The sequence below is a fragment of the Schistocerca americana genome, unplaced genomic scaffold, assembly GCF_021461395.2.
Source record: "Schistocerca americana isolate TAMUIC-IGC-003095 unplaced genomic scaffold, iqSchAmer2.1 HiC_scaffold_139, whole genome shotgun sequence".
NCBI classification, from domain to species: Eukaryota; Metazoa; Arthropoda; class Insecta; order Orthoptera; family Acrididae; genus Schistocerca; species Schistocerca americana.
The window spans coordinates 401,820-426,497 of NW_025725470.1; the positions used below are offsets into that span (position 1 = coordinate 401,820).

General features: G+C 53.5%; 74 non-coding genes across 74 annotated transcripts; 25 read left to right on the forward strand and 49 right to left on the reverse strand.

Annotated features, from left to right (window-relative positions):
* Positions 1-273: 273 nt before the first annotated feature.
* Positions 274-345, forward strand: Trnap-agg. The gene has a single exon. It is a non-coding gene; the product is annotated as a tRNA-Pro (tRNA).
* A 194-nt stretch (positions 346-539) lies between these two features.
* On the reverse strand, positions 540-612 carry Trnav-aac. The gene has a single exon. It is a non-coding gene; the product is annotated as a tRNA-Val (tRNA).
* Positions 613-770: 158 nt separating this feature from the next.
* Positions 771-843, reverse strand: Trnav-cac. Its single transcript has one exon. It is a non-coding gene; the product is annotated as a tRNA-Val (tRNA).
* Positions 844-1,428: 585 nt separating this feature from the next.
* Positions 1,429-1,500, forward strand: Trnap-agg. The gene has a single exon. It is a non-coding gene; the product is annotated as a tRNA-Pro (tRNA).
* Positions 1,501-1,694: 194 nt separating this feature from the next.
* Trnav-aac lies at positions 1,695-1,767 on the reverse strand. Its single transcript has one exon. It is a non-coding gene; the product is annotated as a tRNA-Val (tRNA).
* A 158-nt stretch (positions 1,768-1,925) lies between these two features.
* Trnav-cac lies at positions 1,926-1,998 on the reverse strand. Its single transcript has one exon. It is a non-coding gene; the product is annotated as a tRNA-Val (tRNA).
* A 402-nt stretch (positions 1,999-2,400) lies between these two features.
* On the forward strand, positions 2,401-2,472 carry Trnap-agg. Its single transcript has one exon. It is a non-coding gene; the product is annotated as a tRNA-Pro (tRNA).
* A 194-nt stretch (positions 2,473-2,666) lies between these two features.
* On the reverse strand, positions 2,667-2,739 carry Trnav-aac. Its single transcript has one exon. It is a non-coding gene; the product is annotated as a tRNA-Val (tRNA).
* A 158-nt stretch (positions 2,740-2,897) lies between these two features.
* Positions 2,898-2,970, reverse strand: Trnav-cac. Its single transcript has one exon. It is a non-coding gene; the product is annotated as a tRNA-Val (tRNA).
* A 402-nt stretch (positions 2,971-3,372) lies between these two features.
* Trnap-agg lies at positions 3,373-3,444 on the forward strand. The gene has a single exon. It is a non-coding gene; the product is annotated as a tRNA-Pro (tRNA).
* A 194-nt stretch (positions 3,445-3,638) lies between these two features.
* On the reverse strand, positions 3,639-3,711 carry Trnav-aac. The gene has a single exon. It is a non-coding gene; the product is annotated as a tRNA-Val (tRNA).
* Positions 3,712-3,869: 158 nt separating this feature from the next.
* On the reverse strand, positions 3,870-3,942 carry Trnav-cac. The gene has a single exon. It is a non-coding gene; the product is annotated as a tRNA-Val (tRNA).
* Positions 3,943-4,344: 402 nt separating this feature from the next.
* Positions 4,345-4,416, forward strand: Trnap-agg. Its single transcript has one exon. It is a non-coding gene; the product is annotated as a tRNA-Pro (tRNA).
* A 194-nt stretch (positions 4,417-4,610) lies between these two features.
* Positions 4,611-4,683, reverse strand: Trnav-aac. The gene has a single exon. It is a non-coding gene; the product is annotated as a tRNA-Val (tRNA).
* Positions 4,684-4,841: 158 nt separating this feature from the next.
* Trnav-cac lies at positions 4,842-4,914 on the reverse strand. The gene has a single exon. It is a non-coding gene; the product is annotated as a tRNA-Val (tRNA).
* Positions 4,915-5,316: 402 nt separating this feature from the next.
* Trnap-agg lies at positions 5,317-5,388 on the forward strand. The gene has a single exon. It is a non-coding gene; the product is annotated as a tRNA-Pro (tRNA).
* Positions 5,389-5,582: 194 nt separating this feature from the next.
* On the reverse strand, positions 5,583-5,655 carry Trnav-aac. The gene has a single exon. It is a non-coding gene; the product is annotated as a tRNA-Val (tRNA).
* Positions 5,656-5,813: 158 nt separating this feature from the next.
* Trnav-cac lies at positions 5,814-5,886 on the reverse strand. The gene has a single exon. It is a non-coding gene; the product is annotated as a tRNA-Val (tRNA).
* Positions 5,887-6,288: 402 nt separating this feature from the next.
* On the forward strand, positions 6,289-6,360 carry Trnap-agg. Its single transcript has one exon. It is a non-coding gene; the product is annotated as a tRNA-Pro (tRNA).
* A 194-nt stretch (positions 6,361-6,554) lies between these two features.
* Trnav-aac lies at positions 6,555-6,627 on the reverse strand. Its single transcript has one exon. It is a non-coding gene; the product is annotated as a tRNA-Val (tRNA).
* Positions 6,628-6,785: 158 nt separating this feature from the next.
* Trnav-cac lies at positions 6,786-6,858 on the reverse strand. The gene has a single exon. It is a non-coding gene; the product is annotated as a tRNA-Val (tRNA).
* A 402-nt stretch (positions 6,859-7,260) lies between these two features.
* Trnap-agg lies at positions 7,261-7,332 on the forward strand. The gene has a single exon. It is a non-coding gene; the product is annotated as a tRNA-Pro (tRNA).
* A 194-nt stretch (positions 7,333-7,526) lies between these two features.
* Positions 7,527-7,599, reverse strand: Trnav-aac. The gene has a single exon. It is a non-coding gene; the product is annotated as a tRNA-Val (tRNA).
* Positions 7,600-7,757: 158 nt separating this feature from the next.
* Trnav-cac lies at positions 7,758-7,830 on the reverse strand. The gene has a single exon. It is a non-coding gene; the product is annotated as a tRNA-Val (tRNA).
* A 402-nt stretch (positions 7,831-8,232) lies between these two features.
* On the forward strand, positions 8,233-8,304 carry Trnap-agg. Its single transcript has one exon. It is a non-coding gene; the product is annotated as a tRNA-Pro (tRNA).
* A 194-nt stretch (positions 8,305-8,498) lies between these two features.
* Trnav-aac lies at positions 8,499-8,571 on the reverse strand. The gene has a single exon. It is a non-coding gene; the product is annotated as a tRNA-Val (tRNA).
* A 158-nt stretch (positions 8,572-8,729) lies between these two features.
* On the reverse strand, positions 8,730-8,802 carry Trnav-cac. The gene has a single exon. It is a non-coding gene; the product is annotated as a tRNA-Val (tRNA).
* A 402-nt stretch (positions 8,803-9,204) lies between these two features.
* On the forward strand, positions 9,205-9,276 carry Trnap-agg. The gene has a single exon. It is a non-coding gene; the product is annotated as a tRNA-Pro (tRNA).
* Positions 9,277-9,470: 194 nt separating this feature from the next.
* On the reverse strand, positions 9,471-9,543 carry Trnav-aac. The gene has a single exon. It is a non-coding gene; the product is annotated as a tRNA-Val (tRNA).
* Positions 9,544-9,701: 158 nt separating this feature from the next.
* On the reverse strand, positions 9,702-9,774 carry Trnav-cac. Its single transcript has one exon. It is a non-coding gene; the product is annotated as a tRNA-Val (tRNA).
* A 402-nt stretch (positions 9,775-10,176) lies between these two features.
* On the forward strand, positions 10,177-10,248 carry Trnap-agg. The gene has a single exon. It is a non-coding gene; the product is annotated as a tRNA-Pro (tRNA).
* A 194-nt stretch (positions 10,249-10,442) lies between these two features.
* Trnav-aac lies at positions 10,443-10,515 on the reverse strand. The gene has a single exon. It is a non-coding gene; the product is annotated as a tRNA-Val (tRNA).
* A 158-nt stretch (positions 10,516-10,673) lies between these two features.
* On the reverse strand, positions 10,674-10,746 carry Trnav-cac. Its single transcript has one exon. It is a non-coding gene; the product is annotated as a tRNA-Val (tRNA).
* A 402-nt stretch (positions 10,747-11,148) lies between these two features.
* Trnap-agg lies at positions 11,149-11,220 on the forward strand. The gene has a single exon. It is a non-coding gene; the product is annotated as a tRNA-Pro (tRNA).
* Positions 11,221-11,414: 194 nt separating this feature from the next.
* Trnav-aac lies at positions 11,415-11,487 on the reverse strand. The gene has a single exon. It is a non-coding gene; the product is annotated as a tRNA-Val (tRNA).
* A 158-nt stretch (positions 11,488-11,645) lies between these two features.
* Positions 11,646-11,718, reverse strand: Trnav-cac. The gene has a single exon. It is a non-coding gene; the product is annotated as a tRNA-Val (tRNA).
* A 402-nt stretch (positions 11,719-12,120) lies between these two features.
* Trnap-agg lies at positions 12,121-12,192 on the forward strand. Its single transcript has one exon. It is a non-coding gene; the product is annotated as a tRNA-Pro (tRNA).
* A 194-nt stretch (positions 12,193-12,386) lies between these two features.
* Positions 12,387-12,459, reverse strand: Trnav-aac. The gene has a single exon. It is a non-coding gene; the product is annotated as a tRNA-Val (tRNA).
* A 158-nt stretch (positions 12,460-12,617) lies between these two features.
* Trnav-cac lies at positions 12,618-12,690 on the reverse strand. The gene has a single exon. It is a non-coding gene; the product is annotated as a tRNA-Val (tRNA).
* Positions 12,691-13,092: 402 nt separating this feature from the next.
* On the forward strand, positions 13,093-13,164 carry Trnap-agg. Its single transcript has one exon. It is a non-coding gene; the product is annotated as a tRNA-Pro (tRNA).
* Positions 13,165-13,358: 194 nt separating this feature from the next.
* On the reverse strand, positions 13,359-13,431 carry Trnav-aac. Its single transcript has one exon. It is a non-coding gene; the product is annotated as a tRNA-Val (tRNA).
* Positions 13,432-13,589: 158 nt separating this feature from the next.
* Trnav-cac lies at positions 13,590-13,662 on the reverse strand. Its single transcript has one exon. It is a non-coding gene; the product is annotated as a tRNA-Val (tRNA).
* Positions 13,663-14,064: 402 nt separating this feature from the next.
* Trnap-agg lies at positions 14,065-14,136 on the forward strand. The gene has a single exon. It is a non-coding gene; the product is annotated as a tRNA-Pro (tRNA).
* Positions 14,137-14,330: 194 nt separating this feature from the next.
* Positions 14,331-14,403, reverse strand: Trnav-aac. Its single transcript has one exon. It is a non-coding gene; the product is annotated as a tRNA-Val (tRNA).
* Positions 14,404-14,561: 158 nt separating this feature from the next.
* Trnav-cac lies at positions 14,562-14,634 on the reverse strand. The gene has a single exon. It is a non-coding gene; the product is annotated as a tRNA-Val (tRNA).
* A 402-nt stretch (positions 14,635-15,036) lies between these two features.
* On the forward strand, positions 15,037-15,108 carry Trnap-agg. The gene has a single exon. It is a non-coding gene; the product is annotated as a tRNA-Pro (tRNA).
* A 405-nt stretch (positions 15,109-15,513) lies between these two features.
* Positions 15,514-15,586, reverse strand: Trnav-cac. The gene has a single exon. It is a non-coding gene; the product is annotated as a tRNA-Val (tRNA).
* Positions 15,587-15,988: 402 nt separating this feature from the next.
* Trnap-agg lies at positions 15,989-16,060 on the forward strand. The gene has a single exon. It is a non-coding gene; the product is annotated as a tRNA-Pro (tRNA).
* A 194-nt stretch (positions 16,061-16,254) lies between these two features.
* Trnav-aac lies at positions 16,255-16,327 on the reverse strand. Its single transcript has one exon. It is a non-coding gene; the product is annotated as a tRNA-Val (tRNA).
* A 158-nt stretch (positions 16,328-16,485) lies between these two features.
* Trnav-cac lies at positions 16,486-16,558 on the reverse strand. Its single transcript has one exon. It is a non-coding gene; the product is annotated as a tRNA-Val (tRNA).
* A 402-nt stretch (positions 16,559-16,960) lies between these two features.
* On the forward strand, positions 16,961-17,032 carry Trnap-agg. Its single transcript has one exon. It is a non-coding gene; the product is annotated as a tRNA-Pro (tRNA).
* A 194-nt stretch (positions 17,033-17,226) lies between these two features.
* Positions 17,227-17,299, reverse strand: Trnav-aac. Its single transcript has one exon. It is a non-coding gene; the product is annotated as a tRNA-Val (tRNA).
* Positions 17,300-17,457: 158 nt separating this feature from the next.
* Trnav-cac lies at positions 17,458-17,530 on the reverse strand. The gene has a single exon. It is a non-coding gene; the product is annotated as a tRNA-Val (tRNA).
* Positions 17,531-17,932: 402 nt separating this feature from the next.
* Trnap-agg lies at positions 17,933-18,004 on the forward strand. The gene has a single exon. It is a non-coding gene; the product is annotated as a tRNA-Pro (tRNA).
* Positions 18,005-18,198: 194 nt separating this feature from the next.
* On the reverse strand, positions 18,199-18,271 carry Trnav-aac. Its single transcript has one exon. It is a non-coding gene; the product is annotated as a tRNA-Val (tRNA).
* Positions 18,272-18,429: 158 nt separating this feature from the next.
* Positions 18,430-18,502, reverse strand: Trnav-cac. The gene has a single exon. It is a non-coding gene; the product is annotated as a tRNA-Val (tRNA).
* A 402-nt stretch (positions 18,503-18,904) lies between these two features.
* Trnap-agg lies at positions 18,905-18,976 on the forward strand. Its single transcript has one exon. It is a non-coding gene; the product is annotated as a tRNA-Pro (tRNA).
* Positions 18,977-19,170: 194 nt separating this feature from the next.
* Positions 19,171-19,243, reverse strand: Trnav-aac. Its single transcript has one exon. It is a non-coding gene; the product is annotated as a tRNA-Val (tRNA).
* Positions 19,244-19,401: 158 nt separating this feature from the next.
* On the reverse strand, positions 19,402-19,474 carry Trnav-cac. Its single transcript has one exon. It is a non-coding gene; the product is annotated as a tRNA-Val (tRNA).
* Positions 19,475-19,876: 402 nt separating this feature from the next.
* Positions 19,877-19,948, forward strand: Trnap-agg. Its single transcript has one exon. It is a non-coding gene; the product is annotated as a tRNA-Pro (tRNA).
* A 194-nt stretch (positions 19,949-20,142) lies between these two features.
* Positions 20,143-20,215, reverse strand: Trnav-aac. The gene has a single exon. It is a non-coding gene; the product is annotated as a tRNA-Val (tRNA).
* A 158-nt stretch (positions 20,216-20,373) lies between these two features.
* Trnav-cac lies at positions 20,374-20,446 on the reverse strand. Its single transcript has one exon. It is a non-coding gene; the product is annotated as a tRNA-Val (tRNA).
* A 402-nt stretch (positions 20,447-20,848) lies between these two features.
* On the forward strand, positions 20,849-20,920 carry Trnap-agg. Its single transcript has one exon. It is a non-coding gene; the product is annotated as a tRNA-Pro (tRNA).
* Positions 20,921-21,114: 194 nt separating this feature from the next.
* Positions 21,115-21,187, reverse strand: Trnav-aac. Its single transcript has one exon. It is a non-coding gene; the product is annotated as a tRNA-Val (tRNA).
* Positions 21,188-21,345: 158 nt separating this feature from the next.
* Positions 21,346-21,418, reverse strand: Trnav-cac. Its single transcript has one exon. It is a non-coding gene; the product is annotated as a tRNA-Val (tRNA).
* Positions 21,419-21,820: 402 nt separating this feature from the next.
* On the forward strand, positions 21,821-21,892 carry Trnap-agg. Its single transcript has one exon. It is a non-coding gene; the product is annotated as a tRNA-Pro (tRNA).
* A 194-nt stretch (positions 21,893-22,086) lies between these two features.
* Trnav-aac lies at positions 22,087-22,159 on the reverse strand. The gene has a single exon. It is a non-coding gene; the product is annotated as a tRNA-Val (tRNA).
* A 158-nt stretch (positions 22,160-22,317) lies between these two features.
* Trnav-cac lies at positions 22,318-22,390 on the reverse strand. Its single transcript has one exon. It is a non-coding gene; the product is annotated as a tRNA-Val (tRNA).
* Positions 22,391-22,792: 402 nt separating this feature from the next.
* Positions 22,793-22,864, forward strand: Trnap-agg. Its single transcript has one exon. It is a non-coding gene; the product is annotated as a tRNA-Pro (tRNA).
* Positions 22,865-23,058: 194 nt separating this feature from the next.
* Trnav-aac lies at positions 23,059-23,131 on the reverse strand. Its single transcript has one exon. It is a non-coding gene; the product is annotated as a tRNA-Val (tRNA).
* Positions 23,132-23,289: 158 nt separating this feature from the next.
* Trnav-cac lies at positions 23,290-23,362 on the reverse strand. Its single transcript has one exon. It is a non-coding gene; the product is annotated as a tRNA-Val (tRNA).
* Positions 23,363-23,764: 402 nt separating this feature from the next.
* Positions 23,765-23,836, forward strand: Trnap-agg. The gene has a single exon. It is a non-coding gene; the product is annotated as a tRNA-Pro (tRNA).
* Positions 23,837-24,030: 194 nt separating this feature from the next.
* Trnav-aac lies at positions 24,031-24,103 on the reverse strand. Its single transcript has one exon. It is a non-coding gene; the product is annotated as a tRNA-Val (tRNA).
* A 158-nt stretch (positions 24,104-24,261) lies between these two features.
* Positions 24,262-24,334, reverse strand: Trnav-cac. The gene has a single exon. It is a non-coding gene; the product is annotated as a tRNA-Val (tRNA).
* Between the last annotated feature and the right edge of the window lie 344 nt (positions 24,335-24,678).

A 24,678-nucleotide genomic window follows, 5' to 3' on the forward strand; every position in this document is an offset into this window, starting at 1 on the left:
GGGTGCTCGAGAGGGTGTCTGCCGTAGCACCCCTAACGAGATAGCGGCGTTTCGCGCAGTCGTTATTGCAAGTCATATCAGCAAAAGCAATCACTTTCTCAGCAGCAGGCAGTGCGAGCCCAGCGGCAGCTCTACATGAAGGTACCAATAGCCCAGGAAGGCCGCCGACTGCGGGAATTCGCGCCGCCCCCATCCCGCCAGCGTACACGAGACTTCCAGGGCACCCTGGACGACATCTAGGGACTGCAATAATTGGCATTCGCCGTGTCACAGGGCTCGTTGGTCTAGGGGTATGATTCCTGCTTAGGGTGCAGGAGGTCCCGGGTTCAAATCCCGGACGAGCCCTAGCGTTTTGTGCAAACTGATCGCACGTCAGTGGCTGAGTCAGCGCGAAAAGCTCGCCGTCAATATCAAATGAATTTCTTATTCGATGTGAGCAATTGACACTCTGGTCCGACGCGTGAAGGCGATTACGAAGGTTTCGGGTACAGATGGTAGCAGATGCATGTTAGTAAGTCTTGCTTAAAGTGATGAAAAAGTGTTTCCGCCCGGGATCGAAGCGGGGACCTTCTGCGTGTTAGGCAGACGTGATAACCGCTACACCACGGAAACTGCTTGTGTGCACCTTACTTCACAGACAACTTGTACTGATGTTGCCATCGTAACTCAAAAATTCAATAAATGCGGTACTTGCAAAACGAAGGGACATGCAGCAGATCCACACACGACGTGGCTCATTGGAGGACAATACGACATAGGCAGGAAAATACTGTTGCCGCCCGGGATCGAACCGGGGACCTTCTGCGTGTGAAGCAGACGTGATAACCGCTACACTACGGAAACGACGGACCCGAGGAGTCCATCCTTGTTCACTCGAACTTGCCTCAGCCTTTCTCAAGTCCGCGAATGCACACACGACAGTTCTTTTGTCAGCCTGGAACCCATCACAGCCAAGGGCTCAAGAAGTCTTCGGGGTGCTCGAGAGGGTGTCTGCCGTAGCACCCCTAACGAGATAGCGGCGTTTCGCGCAGTCGTTATTGCAAGTCATATCAGCAAAAGCAATCACTTTCTCAGCAGCAGGCAGTGCGAGCCCAGCGGCAGCAGTTCTTTTGTCAGCCTGGAACCCATCACAGCCAAGGGCTCAAGAAGTCTTCGGGGTGCTCGAGAGGGTGTCTGCCGTAGCACCCCTAACGAGATAGCGGCGTTTCGCGCAGTCGTTATTGCAAGTCATATCAGCAAAAGCAATCACTTTCTCAGCAGCAGGCAGTGCGAGCCCAGCGGCAGCTCTACATGAAGGTACCAATAGCCCAGGAAGGCCGCCGACTGCGGGAATTCGCGCCGCCCCCATCCCGCCAGCGTACACGAGACTTCCAGGGCACCCTGGACGACATCTAGGGACTGCAATAATTGGCATTCGCCGTGTCACAGGGCTCGTTGGTCTAGGGGTATGATTCCTGCTTAGGGTGCAGGAGGTCCCGGGTTCAAATCCCGGACGAGCCCTAGCGTTTTGTGCAAACTGATCGCACGTCAGTGGCTGAGTCAGCGCGAAAAGCTCGCCGTCAATATCAAATGAATTTCTTATTCGATGTGAGCAATTGACACTCTGGTCCGACGCGTGAAGGCGATTACGAAGGTTTCGGGTACAGATGGTAGCAGATGCATGTTAGTAAGTCTTGCTTAAAGTGATGAAAAAGTGTTTCCGCCCGGGATCGAAGCGGGGACCTTCTGCGTGTTAGGCAGACGTGATAACCGCTACACCACGGAAACTGCTTGTGTGCACCTTACTTCACAGACAACTTGTACTGATGTTGCCATCGTAACTCAAAAATTCAATAAATGCGGTACTTGCAAAACGAAGGGACATGCAGCAGATCCACACACGACGTGGCTCATTGGAGGACAATACGACATAGGCAGGAAAATACTGTTGCCGCCCGGGATCGAACCGGGGACCTTCTGCGTGTGAAGCAGACGTGATAACCGCTACACTACGGAAACGACGGACCCGAGGAGTCCATCCTTGTTCACTCGAACTTGCCTCAGCCTTTCTCAAGTCCGCGAATGCACACACGACAGTTCTTTTGTCAGCCTGGAACCCATCACAGCCAAGGGCTCAAGAAGTCTTCGGGGTGCTCGAGAGGGTGTCTGCCGTAGCACCCCTAACGAGATAGCGGCGTTTCGCGCAGTCGTTATTGCAAGTCATATCAGCAAAAGCAATCACTTTCTCAGCAGCAGGCAGTGCGAGCCCAGCGGCAGCTCTACATGAAGGTACCAATAGCCCAGGAAGGCCGCCGACTGCGGGAATTCGCGCCGCCCCCATCCCGCCAGCGTACACGAGACTTCCAGGGCACCCTGGACGACATCTAGGGACTGCAATAATTGGCATTCGCCGTGTCACAGGGCTCGTTGGTCTAGGGGTATGATTCCTGCTTAGGGTGCAGGAGGTCCCGGGTTCAAATCCCGGACGAGCCCTAGCGTTTTGTGCAAACTGATCGCACGTCAGTGGCTGAGTCAGCGCGAAAAGCTCGCCGTCAATATCAAATGAATTTCTTATTCGATGTGAGCAATTGACACTCTGGTCCGACGCGTGAAGGCGATTACGAAGGTTTCGGGTACAGATGGTAGCAGATGCATGTTAGTAAGTCTTGCTTAAAGTGATGAAAAAGTGTTTCCGCCCGGGATCGAAGCGGGGACCTTCTGCGTGTTAGGCAGACGTGATAACCGCTACACCACGGAAACTGCTTGTGTGCACCTTACTTCACAGACAACTTGTACTGATGTTGCCATCGTAACTCAAAAATTCAATAAATGCGGTACTTGCAAAACGAAGGGACATGCAGCAGATCCACACACGACGTGGCTCATTGGAGGACAATACGACATAGGCAGGAAAATACTGTTGCCGCCCGGGATCGAACCGGGGACCTTCTGCGTGTGAAGCAGACGTGATAACCGCTACACTACGGAAACGACGGACCCGAGGAGTCCATCCTTGTTCACTCGAACTTGCCTCAGCCTTTCTCAAGTCCGCGAATGCACACACGACAGTTCTTTTGTCAGCCTGGAACCCATCACAGCCAAGGGCTCAAGAAGTCTTCGGGGTGCTCGAGAGGGTGTCTGCCGTAGCACCCCTAACGAGATAGCGGCGTTTCGCGCAGTCGTTATTGCAAGTCATATCAGCAAAAGCAATCACTTTCTCAGCAGCAGGCAGTGCGAGCCCAGCGGCAGCTCTACATGAAGGTACCAATAGCCCAGGAAGGCCGCCGACTGCGGGAATTCGCGCCGCCCCCATCCCGCCAGCGTACACGAGACTTCCAGGGCACCCTGGACGACATCTAGGGACTGCAATAATTGGCATTCGCCGTGTCACAGGGCTCGTTGGTCTAGGGGTATGATTCCTGCTTAGGGTGCAGGAGGTCCCGGGTTCAAATCCCGGACGAGCCCTAGCGTTTTGTGCAAACTGATCGCACGTCAGTGGCTGAGTCAGCGCGAAAAGCTCGCCGTCAATATCAAATGAATTTCTTATTCGATGTGAGCAATTGACACTCTGGTCCGACGCGTGAAGGCGATTACGAAGGTTTCGGGTACAGATGGTAGCAGATGCATGTTAGTAAGTCTTGCTTAAAGTGATGAAAAAGTGTTTCCGCCCGGGATCGAAGCGGGGACCTTCTGCGTGTTAGGCAGACGTGATAACCGCTACACCACGGAAACTGCTTGTGTGCACCTTACTTCACAGACAACTTGTACTGATGTTGCCATCGTAACTCAAAAATTCAATAAATGCGGTACTTGCAAAACGAAGGGACATGCAGCAGATCCACACACGACGTGGCTCATTGGAGGACAATACGACATAGGCAGGAAAATACTGTTGCCGCCCGGGATCGAACCGGGGACCTTCTGCGTGTGAAGCAGACGTGATAACCGCTACACTACGGAAACGACGGACCCGAGGAGTCCATCCTTGTTCACTCGAACTTGCCTCAGCCTTTCTCAAGTCCGCGAATGCACACACGACAGTTCTTTTGTCAGCCTGGAACCCATCACAGCCAAGGGCTCAAGAAGTCTTCGGGGTGCTCGAGAGGGTGTCTGCCGTAGCACCCCTAACGAGATAGCGGCGTTTCGCGCAGTCGTTATTGCAAGTCATATCAGCAAAAGCAATCACTTTCTCAGCAGCAGGCAGTGCGAGCCCAGCGGCAGCTCTACATGAAGGTACCAATAGCCCAGGAAGGCCGCCGACTGCGGGAATTCGCGCCGCCCCCATCCCGCCAGCGTACACGAGACTTCCAGGGCACCCTGGACGACATCTAGGGACTGCAATAATTGGCATTCGCCGTGTCACAGGGCTCGTTGGTCTAGGGGTATGATTCCTGCTTAGGGTGCAGGAGGTCCCGGGTTCAAATCCCGGACGAGCCCTAGCGTTTTGTGCAAACTGATCGCACGTCAGTGGCTGAGTCAGCGCGAAAAGCTCGCCGTCAATATCAAATGAATTTCTTATTCGATGTGAGCAATTGACACTCTGGTCCGACGCGTGAAGGCGATTACGAAGGTTTCGGGTACAGATGGTAGCAGATGCATGTTAGTAAGTCTTGCTTAAAGTGATGAAAAAGTGTTTCCGCCCGGGATCGAAGCGGGGACCTTCTGCGTGTTAGGCAGACGTGATAACCGCTACACCACGGAAACTGCTTGTGTGCACCTTACTTCACAGACAACTTGTACTGATGTTGCCATCGTAACTCAAAAATTCAATAAATGCGGTACTTGCAAAACGAAGGGACATGCAGCAGATCCACACACGACGTGGCTCATTGGAGGACAATACGACATAGGCAGGAAAATACTGTTGCCGCCCGGGATCGAACCGGGGACCTTCTGCGTGTGAAGCAGACGTGATAACCGCTACACTACGGAAACGACGGACCCGAGGAGTCCATCCTTGTTCACTCGAACTTGCCTCAGCCTTTCTCAAGTCCGCGAATGCACACACGACAGTTCTTTTGTCAGCCTGGAACCCATCACAGCCAAGGGCTCAAGAAGTCTTCGGGGTGCTCGAGAGGGTGTCTGCCGTAGCACCCCTAACGAGATAGCGGCGTTTCGCGCAGTCGTTATTGCAAGTCATATCAGCAAAAGCAATCACTTTCTCAGCAGCAGGCAGTGCGAGCCCAGCGGCAGCTCTACATGAAGGTACCAATAGCCCAGGAAGGCCGCCGACTGCGGGAATTCGCGCCGCCCCCATCCCGCCAGCGTACACGAGACTTCCAGGGCACCCTGGACGACATCTAGGGACTGCAATAATTGGCATTCGCCGTGTCACAGGGCTCGTTGGTCTAGGGGTATGATTCCTGCTTAGGGTGCAGGAGGTCCCGGGTTCAAATCCCGGACGAGCCCTAGCGTTTTGTGCAAACTGATCGCACGTCAGTGGCTGAGTCAGCGCGAAAAGCTCGCCGTCAATATCAAATGAATTTCTTATTCGATGTGAGCAATTGACACTCTGGTCCGACGCGTGAAGGCGATTACGAAGGTTTCGGGTACAGATGGTAGCAGATGCATGTTAGTAAGTCTTGCTTAAAGTGATGAAAAAGTGTTTCCGCCCGGGATCGAAGCGGGGACCTTCTGCGTGTTAGGCAGACGTGATAACCGCTACACCACGGAAACTGCTTGTGTGCACCTTACTTCACAGACAACTTGTACTGATGTTGCCATCGTAACTCAAAAATTCAATAAATGCGGTACTTGCAAAACGAAGGGACATGCAGCAGATCCACACACGACGTGGCTCATTGGAGGACAATACGACATAGGCAGGAAAATACTGTTGCCGCCCGGGATCGAACCGGGGACCTTCTGCGTGTGAAGCAGACGTGATAACCGCTACACTACGGAAACGACGGACCCGAGGAGTCCATCCTTGTTCACTCGAACTTGCCTCAGCCTTTCTCAAGTCCGCGAATGCACACACGACAGTTCTTTTGTCAGCCTGGAACCCATCACAGCCAAGGGCTCAAGAAGTCTTCGGGGTGCTCGAGAGGGTGTCTGCCGTAGCACCCCTAACGAGATAGCGGCGTTTCGCGCAGTCGTTATTGCAAGTCATATCAGCAAAAGCAATCACTTTCTCAGCAGCAGGCAGTGCGAGCCCAGCGGCAGCTCTACATGAAGGTACCAATAGCCCAGGAAGGCCGCCGACTGCGGGAATTCGCGCCGCCCCCATCCCGCCAGCGTACACGAGACTTCCAGGGCACCCTGGACGACATCTAGGGACTGCAATAATTGGCATTCGCCGTGTCACAGGGCTCGTTGGTCTAGGGGTATGATTCCTGCTTAGGGTGCAGGAGGTCCCGGGTTCAAATCCCGGACGAGCCCTAGCGTTTTGTGCAAACTGATCGCACGTCAGTGGCTGAGTCAGCGCGAAAAGCTCGCCGTCAATATCAAATGAATTTCTTATTCGATGTGAGCAATTGACACTCTGGTCCGACGCGTGAAGGCGATTACGAAGGTTTCGGGTACAGATGGTAGCAGATGCATGTTAGTAAGTCTTGCTTAAAGTGATGAAAAAGTGTTTCCGCCCGGGATCGAAGCGGGGACCTTCTGCGTGTTAGGCAGACGTGATAACCGCTACACCACGGAAACTGCTTGTGTGCACCTTACTTCACAGACAACTTGTACTGATGTTGCCATCGTAACTCAAAAATTCAATAAATGCGGTACTTGCAAAACGAAGGGACATGCAGCAGATCCACACACGACGTGGCTCATTGGAGGACAATACGACATAGGCAGGAAAATACTGTTGCCGCCCGGGATCGAACCGGGGACCTTCTGCGTGTGAAGCAGACGTGATAACCGCTACACTACGGAAACGACGGACCCGAGGAGTCCATCCTTGTTCACTCGAACTTGCCTCAGCCTTTCTCAAGTCCGCGAATGCACACACGACAGTTCTTTTGTCAGCCTGGAACCCATCACAGCCAAGGGCTCAAGAAGTCTTCGGGGTGCTCGAGAGGGTGTCTGCCGTAGCACCCCTAACGAGATAGCGGCGTTTCGCGCAGTCGTTATTGCAAGTCATATCAGCAAAAGCAATCACTTTCTCAGCAGCAGGCAGTGCGAGCCCAGCGGCAGCTCTACATGAAGGTACCAATAGCCCAGGAAGGCCGCCGACTGCGGGAATTCGCGCCGCCCCCATCCCGCCAGCGTACACGAGACTTCCAGGGCACCCTGGACGACATCTAGGGACTGCAATAATTGGCATTCGCCGTGTCACAGGGCTCGTTGGTCTAGGGGTATGATTCCTGCTTAGGGTGCAGGAGGTCCCGGGTTCAAATCCCGGACGAGCCCTAGCGTTTTGTGCAAACTGATCGCACGTCAGTGGCTGAGTCAGCGCGAAAAGCTCGCCGTCAATATCAAATGAATTTCTTATTCGATGTGAGCAATTGACACTCTGGTCCGACGCGTGAAGGCGATTACGAAGGTTTCGGGTACAGATGGTAGCAGATGCATGTTAGTAAGTCTTGCTTAAAGTGATGAAAAAGTGTTTCCGCCCGGGATCGAAGCGGGGACCTTCTGCGTGTTAGGCAGACGTGATAACCGCTACACCACGGAAACTGCTTGTGTGCACCTTACTTCACAGACAACTTGTACTGATGTTGCCATCGTAACTCAAAAATTCAATAAATGCGGTACTTGCAAAACGAAGGGACATGCAGCAGATCCACACACGACGTGGCTCATTGGAGGACAATACGACATAGGCAGGAAAATACTGTTGCCGCCCGGGATCGAACCGGGGACCTTCTGCGTGTGAAGCAGACGTGATAACCGCTACACTACGGAAACGACGGACCCGAGGAGTCCATCCTTGTTCACTCGAACTTGCCTCAGCCTTTCTCAAGTCCGCGAATGCACACACGACAGTTCTTTTGTCAGCCTGGAACCCATCACAGCCAAGGGCTCAAGAAGTCTTCGGGGTGCTCGAGAGGGTGTCTGCCGTAGCACCCCTAACGAGATAGCGGCGTTTCGCGCAGTCGTTATTGCAAGTCATATCAGCAAAAGCAATCACTTTCTCAGCAGCAGGCAGTGCGAGCCCAGCGGCAGCTCTACATGAAGGTACCAATAGCCCAGGAAGGCCGCCGACTGCGGGAATTCGCGCCGCCCCCATCCCGCCAGCGTACACGAGACTTCCAGGGCACCCTGGACGACATCTAGGGACTGCAATAATTGGCATTCGCCGTGTCACAGGGCTCGTTGGTCTAGGGGTATGATTCCTGCTTAGGGTGCAGGAGGTCCCGGGTTCAAATCCCGGACGAGCCCTAGCGTTTTGTGCAAACTGATCGCACGTCAGTGGCTGAGTCAGCGCGAAAAGCTCGCCGTCAATATCAAATGAATTTCTTATTCGATGTGAGCAATTGACACTCTGGTCCGACGCGTGAAGGCGATTACGAAGGTTTCGGGTACAGATGGTAGCAGATGCATGTTAGTAAGTCTTGCTTAAAGTGATGAAAAAGTGTTTCCGCCCGGGATCGAAGCGGGGACCTTCTGCGTGTTAGGCAGACGTGATAACCGCTACACCACGGAAACTGCTTGTGTGCACCTTACTTCACAGACAACTTGTACTGATGTTGCCATCGTAACTCAAAAATTCAATAAATGCGGTACTTGCAAAACGAAGGGACATGCAGCAGATCCACACACGACGTGGCTCATTGGAGGACAATACGACATAGGCAGGAAAATACTGTTGCCGCCCGGGATCGAACCGGGGACCTTCTGCGTGTGAAGCAGACGTGATAACCGCTACACTACGGAAACGACGGACCCGAGGAGTCCATCCTTGTTCACTCGAACTTGCCTCAGCCTTTCTCAAGTCCGCGAATGCACACACGACAGTTCTTTTGTCAGCCTGGAACCCATCACAGCCAAGGGCTCAAGAAGTCTTCGGGGTGCTCGAGAGGGTGTCTGCCGTAGCACCCCTAACGAGATAGCGGCGTTTCGCGCAGTCGTTATTGCAAGTCATATCAGCAAAAGCAATCACTTTCTCAGCAGCAGGCAGTGCGAGCCCAGCGGCAGCTCTACATGAAGGTACCAATAGCCCAGGAAGGCCGCCGACTGCGGGAATTCGCGCCGCCCCCATCCCGCCAGCGTACACGAGACTTCCAGGGCACCCTGGACGACATCTAGGGACTGCAATAATTGGCATTCGCCGTGTCACAGGGCTCGTTGGTCTAGGGGTATGATTCCTGCTTAGGGTGCAGGAGGTCCCGGGTTCAAATCCCGGACGAGCCCTAGCGTTTTGTGCAAACTGATCGCACGTCAGTGGCTGAGTCAGCGCGAAAAGCTCGCCGTCAATATCAAATGAATTTCTTATTCGATGTGAGCAATTGACACTCTGGTCCGACGCGTGAAGGCGATTACGAAGGTTTCGGGTACAGATGGTAGCAGATGCATGTTAGTAAGTCTTGCTTAAAGTGATGAAAAAGTGTTTCCGCCCGGGATCGAAGCGGGGACCTTCTGCGTGTTAGGCAGACGTGATAACCGCTACACCACGGAAACTGCTTGTGTGCACCTTACTTCACAGACAACTTGTACTGATGTTGCCATCGTAACTCAAAAATTCAATAAATGCGGTACTTGCAAAACGAAGGGACATGCAGCAGATCCACACACGACGTGGCTCATTGGAGGACAATACGACATAGGCAGGAAAATACTGTTGCCGCCCGGGATCGAACCGGGGACCTTCTGCGTGTGAAGCAGACGTGATAACCGCTACACTACGGAAACGACGGACCCGAGGAGTCCATCCTTGTTCACTCGAACTTGCCTCAGCCTTTCTCAAGTCCGCGAATGCACACACGACAGTTCTTTTGTCAGCCTGGAACCCATCACAGCCAAGGGCTCAAGAAGTCTTCGGGGTGCTCGAGAGGGTGTCTGCCGTAGCACCCCTAACGAGATAGCGGCGTTTCGCGCAGTCGTTATTGCAAGTCATATCAGCAAAAGCAATCACTTTCTCAGCAGCAGGCAGTGCGAGCCCAGCGGCAGCTCTACATGAAGGTACCAATAGCCCAGGAAGGCCGCCGACTGCGGGAATTCGCGCCGCCCCCATCCCGCCAGCGTACACGAGACTTCCAGGGCACCCTGGACGACATCTAGGGACTGCAATAATTGGCATTCGCCGTGTCACAGGGCTCGTTGGTCTAGGGGTATGATTCCTGCTTAGGGTGCAGGAGGTCCCGGGTTCAAATCCCGGACGAGCCCTAGCGTTTTGTGCAAACTGATCGCACGTCAGTGGCTGAGTCAGCGCGAAAAGCTCGCCGTCAATATCAAATGAATTTCTTATTCGATGTGAGCAATTGACACTCTGGTCCGACGCGTGAAGGCGATTACGAAGGTTTCGGGTACAGATGGTAGCAGATGCATGTTAGTAAGTCTTGCTTAAAGTGATGAAAAAGTGTTTCCGCCCGGGATCGAAGCGGGGACCTTCTGCGTGTTAGGCAGACGTGATAACCGCTACACCACGGAAACTGCTTGTGTGCACCTTACTTCACAGACAACTTGTACTGATGTTGCCATCGTAACTCAAAAATTCAATAAATGCGGTACTTGCAAAACGAAGGGACATGCAGCAGATCCACACACGACGTGGCTCATTGGAGGACAATACGACATAGGCAGGAAAATACTGTTGCCGCCCGGGATCGAACCGGGGACCTTCTGCGTGTGAAGCAGACGTGATAACCGCTACACTACGGAAACGACGGACCCGAGGAGTCCATCCTTGTTCACTCGAACTTGCCTCAGCCTTTCTCAAGTCCGCGAATGCACACACGACAGTTCTTTTGTCAGCCTGGAACCCATCACAGCCAAGGGCTCAAGAAGTCTTCGGGGTGCTCGAGAGGGTGTCTGCCGTAGCACCCCTAACGAGATAGCGGCGTTTCGCGCAGTCGTTATTGCAAGTCATATCAGCAAAAGCAATCACTTTCTCAGCAGCAGGCAGTGCGAGCCCAGCGGCAGCTCTACATGAAGGTACCAATAGCCCAGGAAGGCCGCCGACTGCGGGAATTCGCGCCGCCCCCATCCCGCCAGCGTACACGAGACTTCCAGGGCACCCTGGACGACATCTAGGGACTGCAATAATTGGCATTCGCCGTGTCACAGGGCTCGTTGGTCTAGGGGTATGATTCCTGCTTAGGGTGCAGGAGGTCCCGGGTTCAAATCCCGGACGAGCCCTAGCGTTTTGTGCAAACTGATCGCACGTCAGTGGCTGAGTCAGCGCGAAAAGCTCGCCGTCAATATCAAATGAATTTCTTATTCGATGTGAGCAATTGACACTCTGGTCCGACGCGTGAAGGCGATTACGAAGGTTTCGGGTACAGATGGTAGCAGATGCATGTTAGTAAGTCTTGCTTAAAGTGATGAAAAAGTGTTTCCGCCCGGGATCGAAGCGGGGACCTTCTGCGTGTTAGGCAGACGTGATAACCGCTACACCACGGAAACTGCTTGTGTGCACCTTACTTCACAGACAACTTGTACTGATGTTGCCATCGTAACTCAAAAATTCAATAAATGCGGTACTTGCAAAACGAAGGGACATGCAGCAGATCCACACACGACGTGGCTCATTGGAGGACAATACGACATAGGCAGGAAAATACTGTTGCCGCCCGGGATCGAACCGGGGACCTTCTGCGTGTGAAGCAGACGTGATAACCGCTACACTACGGAAACGACGGACCCGAGGAGTCCATCCTTGTTCACTCGAACTTGCCTCAGCCTTTCTCAAGTCCGCGAATGCACACACGACAGTTCTTTTGTCAGCCTGGAACCCATCACAGCCAAGGGCTCAAGAAGTCTTCGGGGTGCTCGAGAGGGTGTCTGCCGTAGCACCCCTAACGAGATAGCGGCGTTTCGCGCAGTCGTTATTGCAAGTCATATCAGCAAAAGCAATCACTTTCTCAGCAGCAGGCAGTGCGAGCCCAGCGGCAGCTCTACATGAAGGTACCAATAGCCCAGGAAGGCCGCCGACTGCGGGAATTCGCGCCGCCCCCATCCCGCCAGCGTACACGAGACTTCCAGGGCACCCTGGACGACATCTAGGGACTGCAATAATTGGCATTCGCCGTGTCACAGGGCTCGTTGGTCTAGGGGTATGATTCCTGCTTAGGGTGCAGGAGGTCCCGGGTTCAAATCCCGGACGAGCCCTAGCGTTTTGTGCAAACTGATCGCACGTCAGTGGCTGAGTCAGCGCGAAAAGCTCGCCGTCAATATCAAATGAATTTCTTATTCGATGTGAGCAATTGACACTCTGGTCCGACGCGTGAAGGCGATTACGAAGGTTTCGGGTACAGATGGTAGCAGATGCATGTTAGTAAGTCTTGCTTAAAGTGATGAAAAAGTGTTTCCGCCCGGGATCGAAGCGGGGACCTTCTGCGTGTTAGGCAGACGTGATAACCGCTACACCACGGAAACTGCTTGTGTGCACCTTACTTCACAGACAACTTGTACTGATGTTGCCATCGTAACTCAAAAATTCAATAAATGCGGTACTTGCAAAACGAAGGGACATGCAGCAGATCCACACACGACGTGGCTCATTGGAGGACAATACGACATAGGCAGGAAAATACTGTTGCCGCCCGGGATCGAACCGGGGACCTTCTGCGTGTGAAGCAGACGTGATAACCGCTACACTACGGAAACGACGGACCCGAGGAGTCCATCCTTGTTCACTCGAACTTGCCTCAGCCTTTCTCAAGTCCGCGAATGCACACACGACAGTTCTTTTGTCAGCCTGGAACCCATCACAGCCAAGGGCTCAAGAAGTCTTCGGGGTGCTCGAGAGGGTGTCTGCCGTAGCACCCCTAACGAGATAGCGGCGTTTCGCGCAGTCGTTATTGCAAGTCATATCAGCAAAAGCAATCACTTTCTCAGCAGCAGGCAGTGCGAGCCCAGCGGCAGCTCTACATGAAGGTACCAATAGCCCAGGAAGGCCGCCGACTGCGGGAATTCGCGCCGCCCCCATCCCGCCAGCGTACACGAGACTTCCAGGGCACCCTGGACGACATCTAGGGACTGCAATAATTGGCATTCGCCGTGTCACAGGGCTCGTTGGTCTAGGGGTATGATTCCTGCTTAGGGTGCAGGAGGTCCCGGGTTCAAATCCCGGACGAGCCCTAGCGTTTTGTGCAAACTGATCGCACGTCAGTGGCTGAGTCAGCGCGAAAAGCTCGCCGTCAATATCAAATGAATTTCTTATTCGATGTGAGCAATTGACACTCTGGTCCGACGCGTGAAGGCGATTACGAAGGTTTCGGGTACAGATGGTAGCAGATGCATGTTAGTAAGTCTTGCTTAAAGTGATGAAAAAGTGTTTCCGCCCGGGATCGAAGCGGGGACCTTCTGCGTGTTAGGCAGACGTGATAACCGCTACACCACGGAAACTGCTTGTGTGCACCTTACTTCACAGACAACTTGTACTGATGTTGCCATCGTAACTCAAAAATTCAATAAATGCGGTACTTGCAAAACGAAGGGACATGCAGCAGATCCACACACGACGTGGCTCATTGGAGGACAATACGACATAGGCAGGAAAATACTGTTGCCGCCCGGGATCGAACCGGGGACCTTCTGCGTGTGAAGCAGACGTGATAACCGCTACACTACGGAAACGACGGACCCGAGGAGTCCATCCTTGTTCACTCGAACTTGCCTCAGCCTTTCTCAAGTCCGCGAATGCACACACGACAGTTCTTTTGTCAGCCTGGAACCCATCACAGCCAAGGGCTCAAGAAGTCTTCGGGGTGCTCGAGAGGGTGTCTGCCGTAGCACCCCTGACGAGATAGCGGCGTTTCGCGCAGTCGTTATTGCAAGTCATATCAGCAAAAGCAATCACTTTCTCAGCAGCAGGCAGTGCGAGCCCAGCGGCAGCTCTACATGAAGGTACCAATAGCCCAGGAAGGCCGCCGACTGCGGGAATTCGCGCCGCCCCCATCCCGCCAGCGTACACGAGACTTCCAGGGCACCCTGGACGACATCTAGGGACTGCAATAATTGGCATTCGCCGTGTCACAGGGCTCGTTGGTCTAGGGGTATGATTCCTGCTTAGGGTGCAGGAGGTCCCGGGTTCAAATCCCGGACGAGCCCTAGCGTTTTGTGCAAACTGATCGCACGTCAGTGGCTGAGTCAGCGCGAAAAGCTCGCCGTCAATATCAAATGAATTTCTTATTCGATGTGAGCAATTGACACTCTGGTCCGACGCGTGAAGGCGATTACGAAGGTTTCGGGTACAGATGGTAGCAGATGCATGTTAGTAAGTCTTGCTTAAAGTGATGAAAAAGTGTTTCCGCCCGGGATCGAAGCGGGGACCTTCTGCGTGTTAGGCAGACGTGATAACCGCTACACCACGGAAACTGCTTGTGTGCACCTTACTTCACAGACAACTTGTACTGATGTTGCCATCGTAACTCAAAAATTCAATAAATGCGGTACTTGCAAAACGAAGGGACATGCAGCAGATCCACACACGACGTGGCTCATTGGAGGACAATACGACATAGGCAGGAAAATACTGTTGCCGCCCGGGATCGAACCGGGGACCTTCTGCGTGTGAAGCAGACGTGATAACCGCTACACTACGGAAACGACGGACCCGAGGAGTCCATCCTTGTTCACTCGAACTTGCCTCAGCCTTTCTCAAGTCCGCGAATGCACACACGACAGTTCTTTTGTCAGCCTGGAACCCATCACAGCCAAGGGCTCAAGAAGTCTTCGGGGTGCTCGAGAGGGTGTCTGCCGTAGCACCCCTAACGAGATAGCGGCGTTTCGCGCAGTCGTTATTGCAAGTCATATCAGCAAAAGCAATCACTTTCTCAGCAGCAGGCAGTGCGAGCCCAGCGGCAGCTCTACATGAAGGTACCAATAGCCCAGGAAGGCCGCCGACTGCGGGAATTCGCGCCGCCCCCATCCCGCCAGCGTACACGAGACTTCCAGGGCACCCTGGACGACATCTAGGGACTGCAATAATTGGCATTCGCCGTGTCACAGGGCTCGTTGGTCTAGGGGTATGATTCCTGCTTAGGGTGCAGGAGGTCCCGGGTTCAAATCCCGGACGAGCCCTAGCGTTTTGTGCAAACTGATCGCACGTCAGTGGCTGAGTCAGCGCGAAAAGCTCGCCGTCAATATCAAATGAATTTCTTATTCGATGTGAGCAATTGACACTCTGGTCCGACGCGTGAAGGCGATTACGAAGGTTTCGGGTACAGATGGTAGCAGATGCATGTTAGTAAGTCTTGCTTAAAGTGATGAAAAAGTGTTTCCGCCCGGGATCGAAGCGGGGACCTTCTGCGTGTTAGGCAGACGTGATAACCGCTACACACCTTACTTCACAGACAACTTGTACTGATGTTGCCATCGTAACTCAAAAATTCAATAAATGCGGTACTTGCAAAACGAAGGGACATGCAGCAGATCCACACACGACGTGGCTCATTGGAGGACAATACGACATAGGCAGGAAAATACTGTTGCCGCCCGGGATCGAACCGGGGACCTTCTGCGTGTGAAGCAGACGTGATAACCGCTACACTACGGAAACGACGGACCCGAGGAGTCCATCCTTGTTCACTCGAACTTGCCTCAGCCTTTCTCAAGTCCGCGAATGCACACACGACAGTTCTTTTGTCAGCCTGGAACCCATCACAGCCAAGGGCTCAAGAAGTCTTCGGGGTGCTCGAGAGGGTGTCTGCCGTAGCACCCCTAACGAGATAGCGGCGTTTCGCGCAGTCGTTATTGCAAGTCATATCAGCAAAAGCAATCACTTTCTCAGCAGCAGGCAGTGCGAGCCCAGCGGCAGCTCTACATGAAGGTACCAATAGCCCAGGAAGGCCGCCGACTGCGGGAATTCGCGCCGCCCCCATCCCGCCAGCGTACACGAGACTTCCAGGGCACCCTGGACGACATCTAGGGACTGCAATAATTGGCATTCGCCGTGTCACAGGGCTCGTTGGTCTAGGGGTATGATTCCTGCTTAGGGTGCAGGAGGTCCCGGGTTCAAATCCCGGACGAGCCCTAGCGTTTTGTGCAAACTGATCGCACGTCAGTGGCTGAGTCAGCGCGAAAAGCTCGCCGTCAATATCAAATGAATTTCTTATTCGATGTGAGCAATTGACACTCTGGTCCGACGCGTGAAGGCGATTACGAAGGTTTCGGGTACAGATGGTAGCAGATGCATGTTAGTAAGTCTTGCTTAAAGTGATGAAAAAGTGTTTCCGCCCGGGATCGAAGCGGGGACCTTCTGCGTGTTAGGCAGACGTGATAACCGCTACACCACGGAAACTGCTTGTGTGCACCTTACTTCACAGACAACTTGTACTGATGTTGCCATCGTAACTCAAAAATTCAATAAATGCGGTACTTGCAAAACGAAGGGACATGCAGCAGATCCACACACGACGTGGCTCATTGGAGGACAATACGACATAGGCAGGAAAATACTGTTGCCGCCCGGGATCGAACCGGGGACCTTCTGCGTGTGAAGCAGACGTGATAACCGCTACACTACGGAAACGACGGACCCGAGGAGTCCATCCTTGTTCACTCGAACTTGCCTCAGCCTTTCTCAAGTCCGCGAATGCACACACGACAGTTCTTTTGTCAGCCTGGAACCCATCACAGCCAAGGGCTCAAGAAGTCTTCGGGGTGCTCGAGAGGGTGTCTGCCGTAGCACCCCTAACGAGATAGCGGCGTTTCGCGCAGTCGTTATTGCAAGTCATATCAGCAAAAGCAATCACTTTCTCAGCAGCAGGCAGTGCGAGCCCAGCGGCAGCTCTACATGAAGGTACCAATAGCCCAGGAAGGCCGCCGACTGCGGGAATTCGCGCCGCCCCCATCCCGCCAGCGTACACGAGACTTCCAGGGCACCCTGGACGACATCTAGGGACTGCAATAATTGGCATTCGCCGTGTCACAGGGCTCGTTGGTCTAGGGGTATGATTCCTGCTTAGGGTGCAGGAGGTCCCGGGTTCAAATCCCGGACGAGCCCTAGCGTTTTGTGCAAACTGATCGCACGTCAGTGGCTGAGTCAGCGCGAAAAGCTCGCCGTCAATATCAAATGAATTTCTTATTCGATGTGAGCAATTGACACTCTGGTCCGACGCGTGAAGGCGATTACGAAGGTTTCGGGTACAGATGGTAGCAGATGCATGTTAGTAAGTCTTGCTTAAAGTGATGAAAAAGTGTTTCCGCCCGGGATCGAAGCGGGGACCTTCTGCGTGTTAGGCAGACGTGATAACCGCTACACCACGGAAACTGCTTGTGTGCACCTTACTTCACAGACAACTTGTACTGATGTTGCCATCGTAACTCAAAAATTCAATAAATGCGGTACTTGCAAAACGAAGGGACATGCAGCAGATCCACACACGACGTGGCTCATTGGAGGACAATACGACATAGGCAGGAAAATACTGTTGCCGCCCGGGATCGAACCGGGGACCTTCTGCGTGTGAAGCAGACGTGATAACCGCTACACTACGGAAACGACGGACCCGAGGAGTCCATCCTTGTTCACTCGAACTTGCCTCAGCCTTTCTCAAGTCCGCGAATGCACACACGACAGTTCTTTTGTCAGCCTGGAACCCATCACAGCCAAGGGCTCAAGAAGTCTTCGGGGTGCTCGAGAGGGTGTCTGCCGTAGCACCCCTAACGAGATAGCGGCGTTTCGCGCAGTCGTTATTGCAAGTCATATCAGCAAAAGCAATCACTTTCTCAGCAGCAGGCAGTGCGAGCCCAGCGGCAGCTCTACATGAAGGTACCAATAGCCCAGGAAGGCCGCCGACTGCGGGAATTCGCGCCGCCCCCATCCCGCCAGCGTACACGAGACTTCCAGGGCACCCTGGACGACATCTAGGGACTGCAATAATTGGCATTCGCCGTGTCACAGGGCTCGTTGGTCTAGGGGTATGATTCCTGCTTAGGGTGCAGGAGGTCCCGGGTTCAAATCCCGGACGAGCCCTAGCGTTTTGTGCAAACTGATCGCACGTCAGTGGCTGAGTCAGCGCGAAAAGCTCGCCGTCAATATCAAATGAATTTCTTATTCGATGTGAGCAATTGACACTCTGGTCCGACGCGTGAAGGCAATTACGAAGGTTTCGGGTACAGATGGTAGCAGATGCATGTTAGTAAGTCTTGCTTAAAGTGATGAAAAAGTGTTTCCGCCCGGGATCGAAGCGGGGACTTTCTGCGTGTTAGGCAGACGTGATAACCGCTACACCACGGAAACTGCTTGTGTGCACCTTACTTCACAGACAACTTGTACTGATGTTGCCATCGTAACTCAAAAATTCAATAAATGCGGTACTTGCAAAACGAAGGGACATGCAGCAGATCCACACACGACGTGGCTCATTGGAGGACAATACGACATAGGCAGGAAAATACTGTTGCCGCCCGGGATCGAACCGGGGACCTTCTGCGTGTGAAGCAGACGTGATAACCGCTACACTACGGAAACGACGGACCCGAGGAGTCCATCCTTGTTCACTCGAACTTGCCTCAGCCTTTCTCAAGTCCGCGAATGCACACACGACAGTTCTTTTGTCAGCCTGGAACCCATCACAGCCAAGGGCTCAAGAAGTCTTCGGGGTGCTCGAGAGGGTGTCTGCCGTAGCACCCCTAACGAGATAGCGGCGTTTCGCGCAGTCGTTATTGCAAGTCATATCAGCAAAAGCAATCACTTTCTCAGCAGCAGGCAGTGCGAGCCCAGCGGCAGCTCTACATGAAGGTACCAATAGCCCAGGAAGGCCGCCGACTGCGGGAATTCGCGCCGCCCCCATCCCGCCAGCGTACACGAGACTTCCAGGGCACCCTGGACGACATCTAGGGACTGCAATAATTGGCATTCGCCGTGTCACAGGGCTCGTTGGTCTAGGGGTATGATTCCTGCTTAGGGTGCAGGAGGTCCCGGGTTCAAATCCCGGACGAGCCCTAGCGTTTTGTGCAAACTGATCGCACGTCAGTGGCTGAGTCAGCGCGAAAAGCTCGCCGTCAATATCAAATGAATTTCTTATTCGATGTGAGCAATTGACACTCTGGTCCGACGCGTGAAGGCGATTACGAAGGTTTCGGGTACAGATGGTAGCAGATGCATGTTAGTAAGTCTTGCTTAAAGTGATGAAAAAGTGTTTCCGCCCGGGATCGAAGCGGGGACCTTCTGCGTGTTAGGCAGACGTGATAACCGCTACACCACGGAAACTGCTTGTGTGCACCTTACTTCACAGACAACTTGTACTGATGTTGCCATCGTAACTCAAAAATTCAATAAATGCGGTACTTGCAAAACGAAGGGACATGCAGCAGATCCACACACGACGTGGCTCATTGGAGGACAATACGACATAGGCAGGAAAATACTGTTGCCGCCCGGGATCGAACCGGGGACCTTCTGCGTGTGAAGCAGACGTGATAACCGCTACACTACGGAAACGACGGACCCGAGGAGTCCATCCTTGTTCACTCGAACTTGCCTCAGCCTTTCTCAAGTCCGCGAATGCACACACGACAGTTCTTTTGTCAGCCTGGAACCCATCACAGCCAAGGGCTCAAGAAGTCTTCGGGGTGCTCGAGAGGGTGTCTGCCGTAGCACCCCTAACGAGATAGCGGCGTTTCGCGCAGTCGTTATTGCAAGTCATATCAGCAAAAGCAATCACTTTCTCAGCAGCAGGCAGTGCGAGCCCAGCGGCAGCTCTACATGAAGGTACCAATAGCCCAGGAAGGCCGCCGACTGCGGGAATTCGCGCCGCCCCCATCCCGCCAGCGTACACGAGACTTCCAGGGCACCCTGGACGACATCTAGGGACTGCAATAATTGGCATTCGCCGTGTCACAGGGCTCGTTGGTCTAGGGGTATGATTCCTGCTTAGGGTGCAGGAGGTCCCGGGTTCAAATCCCGGACGAGCCCTAGCGTTTTGTGCAAACTGATCGCACGTCAGTGGCTGAGTCAGCGCGAAAAGCTCGCCGTCAATATCAAATGAATTTCTTATTCGATGTGAGCAATTGACACTCTGGTCCGACGCGTGAAGGCAATTACGAAGGTTTCGGGTACAGATGGTAGCAGATGCATGTTAGTAAGTCTTGCTTAAAGTGATGAAAAAGTGTTTCCGCCCGGGATCGAAGCGGGGACTTTCTGCGTGTTAGGCAGACGTGATAACCGCTACACCACGGAAACTGCTTGTGTGCACCTTACTTCACAGACAACTTGTACTGATGTTGCCATCGTAACTCAAAAATTCAATAAATGCGGTACTTGCAAAACGAAGGGACATGCAGCAGATCCACACACGACGTGGCTCATTGGAGGACAATACGACATAGGCAGGAAAATACTGTTGCCGCCCGGGATCGAACCGGGGACCTTCTGCGTGTGAAGCAGACGTGATAACCGCTACACTACGGAAACGACGGACCCGAGGAGTCCATCCTTGTTCACTCGAACTTGCCTCAGCCTTTCTCAAGTCCGCGAATGCACACACGACAGTTCTTTTGTCAGCCTGGAACCCATCACAGCCAAGGGCTCAAGAAGTCTTCGGGGTGCTCGAGAGGGTGTCTGCCGTAGCACCCCTAACGAGATAGCGGCGTTTCGCGCAGTCGTTATTGCAAGTCATATCAGCAAAAGCAATCACTTTCTCAGCAGCAGGCAGTGCGAGCCCAGCGGCAGCTCTACATGAAGGTACCAATAGCCCAGGAAGGCCGCCGACTGCGGGAATTCGCGCCGCCCCCATCCCGCCAGCGTACACGAGACTTCCAGGGCACCCTGGACGACATCTAGGGACTGCAATAATTGGCATTCGCCGTGTCACAGGGCTCGTTGGTCTAGGGGTATGATTCCTGCTTAGGGTGCAGGAGGTCCCGGGTTCAAATCCCGGACGAGCCCTAGCGTTTTGTGCAAACTGATCGCACGTCAGTGGCTGAGTCAGCGCGAAAAGCTCGCCGTCAATATCAAATGAATTTCTTATTCGATGTGAGCAATTGACACTCTGGTCCGACGCGTGAAGGCGATTACGAAGGTTTCGGGTACAGATGGTAGCAGATGCATGTTAGTAAGTCTTGCTTAAAGTGATGAAAAAGTGTTTCCGCCCGGGATCGAAGCGGGGACCTTCTGCGTGTTAGGCAGACGTGATAACCGCTACACCACGGAAACTGCTTGTGTGCACCTTACTTCACAGACAACTTGTACTGATGTTGCCATCGTAACTCAAAAATTCAATAAATGCGGTACTTGCAAAACGAAGGGACATGCAGCAGATCCACACACGACGTGGCTCATTGGAGGACAATACGACATAGGCAGGAAAATACTGTTGCCGCCCGGGATCGAACCGGGGACCTTCCGCGTGTGAAGCAGACGTGATAACCGCTACACTACGGAAACGACGGACCCGAGGAGTCCATCCTTGTTCACTCGAACTTGCCTCAGCCTTTCTCAAGTCCGCGAATGCACACACGACAGTTCTTTTGTCAGCCTGGAACCCATCACAGCCAAGGGCTCAAGAAGTCTTCGGGGTGCTCGAGAGGGTGTCTGCCGTAGCACCCCTAACGAGATAGCGGCGTTTCGCGCAGTCGTTATTGCAAGTCATATCAGCAAAAGCAATCACTTTCTCAGCAGCAGGCAGTGCGAGCCCAGCGGCAGCTCTACATGAAGGTACCAATAGCCCAGGAAGGCCGCCGACTGCGGGAATTCGCGCCGCCCCCATCCCGCCAGCGTACACGAGACTTCCAGGGCACCCTGGACGACATCTAGGGACTGCAATAATTGGCATTCGCCGTGTCACAGGGCTCGTTGGTCTAGGGGTATGATTCCTGCTTAGGGTGCAGGAGGTCCCGGGTTCAAATCCCGGACGAGCCCTAGCGTTTTGTGCAAACTGATCGCACGTCAGTGGCTGAGTCAGCGCGAAAAGCTCGCCGTCAATATCAAATGAATTTCTTATTCGATGTGAGCAATTGACACTCTGGTCCGACGCGTGAAGGCAATTACGAAGGTTTCGGGTACAGATGGTAGCAGATGCATGTTAGTAAGTCTTGCTTAAAGTGATGAAAAAGTGTTTCCGCCCGGGATCGAAGCGGGGACTTTCTGCGTGTTAGGCAGACGTGATAACCGCTACACCACGGAAACTGCTTGTGTGCACCTTACTTCACAGACAACTTGTACTGATGTTGCCATCGTAACTCAAAAATTCAATAAATGCGGTACTTGCAAAACGAAGGGACATGCAGCAGATCCACACACGACGTGGCTCATTGGAGGACAATACGACATAGGCAGGAAAATACTGTTGCCGCCCGGGATCGAACCGGGGACCTTCTGCGTGTGAAGCAGACGTGATAACCGCTACACTACGGAAACGACGGACCCGAGGAGTCCATCCTTGTTCACTCGAACTTGCCTCAGCCTTTCTCAAGTCCGCGAATGCACACACGACAGTTCTTTTGTCAGCCTGGAACCCATCACAGCCAAGGGCTCAAGAAGTCTTCGGGGTGCTCGAGAGGGTGTCTGCCGTAGCACCCCTAACGAGATAGCGGCGTTTCGCGCAGTCGTTATTGCAAGTCATATCAGCAAAAGCAATCACTTTCTCAGCAGCAGGCAGTGCGAGCCCAGCGGCAGCTCTACATGAAGGTACCAATAGCCCAGGAAGGCCGCCGACTGCGGGAATTCGCGCCGCCCCCATCCCGCCAGCGTACACGAGACTTCCAGGGCACCCTGGACGACATCTAGGGACTGCAATAATTGGCATTCGCCGTGTCACAGGGCTCGTTGGTCTAGGGGTATGATTCCTGCTTAGGGTGCAGGAGGTCCCGGGTTCAAATCCCGGACGAGCCCTAGCGTTTTGTGCAAACTGATCGCACGTCAGTGGCTGAGTCAGCGCGAAAAGCTCGCCGTCAATATCAAATGAATTTCTTATTCGATGTGAGCAATTGACACTCTGGTCCGACGCGTGAAGGCGATTACGAAGGTTTCGGGTACAGATGGTAGCAGATGCATGTTAGTAAGTCTTGCTTAAAGTGATGAAAAAGTGTTTCCGCCCGGGATCGAAGCGGGGACCTTCTGCGTGTTAGGCAGACGTGATAACCGCTACACCACGGAAACTGCTTGTGTGCACCTTACTTCACAGACAACTTGTACTGATGTTGCCATCGTAACTCAAAAATTCAATAAATGCGGTACTTGCAAAACGAAGGGACATGCAGCAGATCCACACACGACGTGGCTCATTGGAGGACAATACGACATAGGCAGGAAAATACTGTTGCCGCCCGGGATCGAACCGCGGACCTTCTGCGTGTGAAGCAGACGTGATAACCGCTACACTACGGAAACGACGGACCCGAGGAGTCCATCCTTGTTCACTCGAACTTGCCTCAGCCTTTCTCAAGTCCGCGAATGCACACACGACAGTTCTTTTGTCAGCCTGGAACCCATCACAGCCAAGGGCTCAAGAAGTCTTCGGGGTGCTCGAGAGGGTGTCTGCCGTAGCACCCCTAACGAGATAGCGGCGTTTCGCGCAGTCGTTATTGCAAGTCATATCAGCAAAAGCAATCACTTTCTCAGCAGCAGGCAGTGCGAGCCCAGCGGCAGCTCTACATGAAGGTACCAATAGCCCAGGAAGGCCGCCGACTGCGGGAATTCGCGCCGCCCCCATCCCGCCAGCGTACACGAGACTTCCAGGGCACCCTGGACGACATCTAGGGACTGCAATAATTGGCATTCGCCGTGTCACAGGGCTCGTTGGTCTAGGGGTATGATTCCTGCTTAGGGTGCAGGAGGTCCCGGGTTCAAATCCCGGACGAGCCCTAGCGTTTTGTGCAAACTGATCGCACGTCAGTGGCTGAGTCAGCGCGAAAAGCTCGCCGTCAATATCAAATGAATTTCTTATTCGATGTGAGCAATTGACACTCTGGTCCGACGCGTGAAGGCGATTACGAAGGTTTCGGGTACAGATGGTAGCAGATGCATGTTAGTAAGTCTTGCTTAAAGTGATGAAAAAGTGTTTCCGCCCGGGATCGAAGCGGGGACCTTCTGCGTGTTAGGCAGACGTGATAACCGCTACACCACGGAAACTGCTTGTGTGCACCTTACTTCACAGACAACTTGTACTGATGTTGCCATCGTAACTCAAAAATTCAATAAATGCGGTACTTGCAAAACGAAGGGACATGCAGCAGATCCACACACGACGTGGCTCATTGGAGGACAATACGACATAGGCAGGAAAATACTGTTGCCGCCCGGGATCGAACCGGGGACCTTCCGCGTGTGAAGCAGACGTGATAACCGCTACACTACGGAAACGACGGACCCGAGGAGTCCATCCTTGTTCACTCGAACTTGCCTCAGCCTTTCTCAAGTCCGCGAATGCACACACGACAGTTCTTTTGTCAGCCTGGAACCCATCACAGCCAAGGGCTCAAGAAGTCTTCGGGGTGCTCGAGAGGGTGTCTGCCGTAGCACCCCTAACGAGATAGCGGCGTTTCGCGCAGTCGTTATTGCAAGTCATATCAGCAAAAGCAATCACTTTCTCAGCAGCAGGCAGTGCGAGCCCAGCGGCAGCTCTACATGAAGGTACCAATAGCCCAGGAAGGCCGCCGACTGCGGGAATTCGCGCCGCCCCCATCCCGCCAGCGTACACGAGACTT